We start from the raw sequence: 5,000 nt of genomic DNA, 5'->3' as shown, positions 1-5,000 counted from the left end.
GTATAGAGAGCCAATCAGATTTTGATATTATTACTTAGTATTTTCTATAATAGTGAATAAAGTGGATAAAGTTCAAGGCGCGCTCTGATTCACTACTCACCAGGGGCACCCAACGCCAATTTTCGAAAAATATCAGTTCGGAAGACAATTTGAGATCTAGAATTTTTGGAACATTTCTTGTAAAATTTCTTGCTTGCCTGCCTCCCCTAGGATTTTCGAACATCTGAAAAATGGTATAATTGCCCATTTTCAACGGATTTTTACCCTAAAAAGGTCACCTAGAATTTTCGGGAGCCTTTTTTCTTGCTGAAATTTTCGAAACGGTAAGTTTTGATAGTTTTCGGATCACTAGACTTTCAGCAAGGAAATCCGAACAGTTGAAAAATTTTTAGGGGATAACAATGCTATGTTTAAGTGGTTTTGAACTACAGTCTCGTTGAACTACATTCTCATTGCCCCTGACTCACGCCCGAAATAAAATATTGTAATCGGCGTTGCTGGACTAAATGAGTTAAAATCATCTTTTTGTGCAGTATTATCTCACCGTTTCGCGGCTCGGTTAATATCCACCAACTGCAACTTCCACTCCAGTGAATAGTTGTTAATTATTCCGCGTGGCATATCATTTATGAGCTTTGTGCTGTCGAATTTGAAGGATGTTTGTATCTTCTCATGGGGTGTGTTATCCTGTGTTATGGCATACCACTGAAGCTGATGAATGGTAAATGAAGGCATATACATAATGATAGCGACTGAGATTGATATATAGAATATATGAAATGTTCATACATCCTAACTGCGGAAACGAAATTGATATACATGGATTTAAGCCTGAAAAAGTCCACGTTTGATTGAACGGGGCTCGAAACCATGACCAGGTGATTGTGCTGCGCCATACTGTATTCTATGTATCATTCATTCATCTTACGGAATATAACTCTCAGTCATAGGTGATCAGCTCCAAGTTGGCTTAATTGAAAGCTTAGTTGGTAGACCAGCGCAGCGCTGAATAGCACTGACGTCAGGGGTTCGACTGAGCTTCGTCCAAGCCGGGATCTTTTTCAGGCTTTCTTCGCAAGCATATTTAACTTGCGAAACGAAAACGAAAGCGTTCGTTCATTTATTTCCTAAATATCATCATGATAAATGTAAATCTTTCTTTTTTCTCAAGTGAGCATGTGAAATAAAGATTGTTGCAACAGTTCTGCAGTACTCACGTATAGCGGTAAAAGAGATTGTGCGCCTTTTCTTAAAATGACAGCCCTAAATTGATATTTACATGTATTCTTTCGAATAAAGGCAGAATTAAAATTCAACGCCACTTCAGGTTCTTTGGAGAATTGTCACAAACAAACAAGCTTTAAACCAGATATATTGAAATTTTATATCTAATCTGAATAAGATCACTTCGTTGAATAGTTGAACAACGGCTTATCAAGTGGCCCAATATTTTTTCCATAATTTAAAGTGTTTTTGTACGTCAGATCTCATGGGAATAATTTCAATATAAACAGATGTTGGCAAAGGTGGCCCTCTCAGGGTGAATGAATCTTTCGAAATCCGAAAACTGTCAAGCTTTGCAGTTTCGTCAGCATTCAACAAGCTTCAGCGAAGAGACTGCACAAATATATGGCCAACCAATTTTTAAGTTTTATTTTATGTCCTTATCCAGTGAGAAGGCAGATAGAGCTTAGAATGTCTCATACTAGTAATCACAAGAAATGATGCCCATTTTCCCTCTCCAAATTAGAGCACACGAGCAATTTCTTATGATCACTAGTGCAGGATATTCTAGTCTTTATCTGCCTTCTCATTTCCGAACCATTTGGGACAACTTTGAATCATTTTGGTTTACATAAAAAAAAACAACAAAAAGGTCATCTTACTCTACACTATTGTGTCAGTGATTATTTCAACATCGATTCAACAGGCTCATGTCCCTTATTTAATAATTTTCTCCTCAGTTATCGCGAAGCTTTAAATTTGGGACTGCAGAAGGAACCAACTTACTGTACTCCTAATTTTTTGGGTTGTTAACATAAGGTCCAAGTCAAATATGAAGCTGAGCTTTTCATAAGTCGCTTTACTTCTAACAAAGACATCTTTAAGAATAAATGGACGGGACTACAGATTCCTTTCTTATCATAACCTATTTTATTTAATTCCTTTTTAACTTAGTAGCGTAGTAGTGCTTTACACAGGGTATTTTGTATTCCTGTGGTACTTTATATGTATGTTGCACTGGTCTGTTTCTTGAAACAAAAAAGAAAAATAGTGTGTGCTTTTCAACTGAAAATTAATTATGGACAGGCAGTTCTCTTTTCGAATTCAATATCGCAAAGAGCATTTTTAATTGCTTTTGAATGCACCGGTAAGATCAAGAATTTTCGACAACAGGTTTCCATTTCGCAGAAAATAATGTGTTTTTTAAAGTGCTTTTATTCTAGTAGCCGCCGAAATTATATTTCCTCGCTCTTACCCAATGATCTATCAGCTAAATGGCCTTAAGGCGGAAATTGATCGGTCTTTTTTTAAATACTAACAAGAAACAGTAATGACGTTCGTCTGTAGCCCTTATAATGAAAGACAACACATGTATACGCACCCAATTGGTCTGCAATAAAGTCCACTTGGTCTCTTTGGAAGCATGACTAATGTTCAATTATACTTGCAAAAATCAAATTTTGAACAAGAACGGACTCTTGTTTTGAATTAAAATATTATGAAAGTAAGTTGCAGGACTCGGAGAACTAACTGCTGAAGTTCAGAGATAATAATAATAATAATAATAATAATAATAATAATAATAATAATAATAATAATAATAATAATAATAATTATTATTATTGTTATTGTTATTGTTATTGTTATTATTATTTGCAGTTTATTGAAACGCCTGTTTGCAATCCCATTACAAAATTTGGGCGCCCAAAAAGCGTAACCAATTCCTGTTAATCCCTAAAAAAAATACAATCCTCTGTCGATATTATATATCCTACATAATAGTGTATATCCTAAGTATCTAAATGTAAAAATCCTAACCATTGATCTCTGTATCTAAAAATCTTAAATCTTCTTTCTCATAGATTGTTGTAAAAAAAGTATCCCAAACAAAAAAATGCTAATAAAAAATCCTAATAATATATATGGCCTTAAAGTATATCTAAAAGTTCATCTTTGCCTTTCTTATGAAATTGTTCAGTGTTCAAGAATTTTAAAGTTCCTTGCAATGTTCAGAGTGCCTGATGGCATTGCGTTCTGCATCCGCTGCAGGACCAAGTCACACCTGGCTCCTACCAAGCACTTGACTTCCTCATATCTTTTGAATAACCACTACCCAGTACATCCATGAATGATGTTATGCTGAGAAACTTTATATCCTAGATATTGCAGCTTGAGTTCCCATCTGAGTTGACCATACTTTCGCATTTTCTCCTCCTTCTTCATCTGTCGATTTTCCATCTACGGGCAGCTCATCTCGATCAGGATTACTTCTTTCTTTACTTTATCAACGACTTGCGCGTCGATGCGATTTACTCGAACTTCTACTTGCTCGGCAAACAGAGGTACATCCCACAAAGCCTTGAGTTCTTCGTTCTCGTAGACTGGCTTTGGACTGATTCGTTTATACCACGCATACTCCTCTCTTTGTAGTAGGTTATATTTGCTTAGAATCTCGAAGAAATGGATTCTAAGGACGCTGTTGTGTCTTTCTAGGTATTTGGTTTATTATTATTATTATCATTATTATTATTATTACTATTATTATTATTATTATTATTATTATTATTACTATTATTATTATTACTATTATTATTATTATTATGAAAACTTTGGTCGCCGAATAACACTTGAATATCGTTTAAACACCTAAAACAATTGAAAATGCATAAAACATTTTACGCTTTTTTGGCATAATGAACTCGTCACGATGAAGAACGTTCGATTTTGACGACAATTGAGAAACACGTTATTACCTTTGGAAAAATTCCACTAGCGGGGATTATGCTTTAAGACCTTTTTTTCCGCTATTAAAAAGTGTTCGGTTCCTCGTCTTGCACAAAAGCGCATATCTTCCCCTCAAGCAGCTGTTACTCTAAAAAAATCCGGTTTGCCAGCGGCAACCTTTTTTTCATATTCAGCAGAGCGCGCTGGAAGCACGAAAAAAGCAGTTTGATCACGTTTTGAAAAATGTGTCAAAAAATTGCTTGATTTCCTAAATAACAAAGTTCAGAAGCGTCTCAACACAAGAAAAGAACCAAAACTTATTTTTGTTTATATAAAATATCTCTCAAATCGCAGCAGGAGTTTTTTTTTCTCAATGTCTTCATTTATATGGAGTGCTCCGCTTTTTCATCAGAAATCACTCGCCAACGTAACCAACAAACTTGAACTGCAAAAAGCAGGGACTAACCTGACATCTCTCTTTCTGTTTAATACGAGGCACTTGCTCGCCATTAAAAATCACACCAAAAGAAAAGTATTAATGGTTTCCACGAGAATGGCTGTAAATAATGTCTTTGCAAGGCTATTGACTGAACATGTATTAAAACAATCGCCCTTCATTAAGAACTAAAATATAAAAATATCTGCCCAAGATGGCAAAAAACACATTTCAGGCCACCAAATGATATCTTACTGACACAACTTACGGTTACGCAGGGGCCTTGGGATTCGTGGATTAGTCGTAAAAGATTTGTTCATCGTAAACTGACAAGATAAATTGTCAGCAACAAAGAAATTTATTGGCCGGCTGACTGTTCATTGCCAGGCCAACTGTATTGAAGCTTCCAATCATGTTACAAAAGTAGCACTAACCAACTTCAGCTCGAAGATTCATTTCGAACTATAGTGTAAAATCAGAAATTGGCATCCCGAGTTGGTATCTTGGTAGCGACTTTGAAATTTTGTTTTCGCTAAACTGAAAAAGAACACTGTTTATATGCACTTACCTTTTGAGGTTTAAAACGAAAGCTTCTATTTCGCGAACCGAGGGCTTG

At 35.5% G+C, this 5,000-nt stretch overlaps 1 protein-coding gene across 2 annotated transcripts in view; it reads right to left on the bottom strand.

The window, feature by feature from the left end:
- The window catches only part of LOC137989672 (D(1A) dopamine receptor-like), a 12,204-nt gene that overhangs the window by 7,109 nt on the left and 95 nt on the right, over positions 1 to 5,000 (bottom strand). Inside the window, exons 1-2 of one of the 2 annotated variants that reach the window (XM_068835380.1) lie at positions 4,953 to 5,000; positions 545 to 711 (exon numbers count right to left, since the gene is read on the bottom strand). The exon at positions 4,953 to 5,000 is cut by the window's right edge and continues 95 nt beyond it. The gene's annotated coding sequence lies outside the window, so the exon portion shown is untranslated. The remainder of the gene's footprint in view (positions 1 to 544; positions 712 to 4,952) is intronic. The other variant, XM_068835379.1, reaches the window with a different exon arrangement.

The sequence above is a fragment of the Montipora foliosa genome, chromosome 2 (assembly GCF_036669935.1).
Source record: "Montipora foliosa isolate CH-2021 chromosome 2, ASM3666993v2, whole genome shotgun sequence".
NCBI classification, from domain to species: domain Eukaryota; kingdom Metazoa; phylum Cnidaria; class Anthozoa; order Scleractinia; family Acroporidae; genus Montipora; species Montipora foliosa.
The sequence above is the reverse complement of the archived record's forward strand: the minus strand, read 5'-3'. Positions and strand labels throughout refer to the sequence as shown.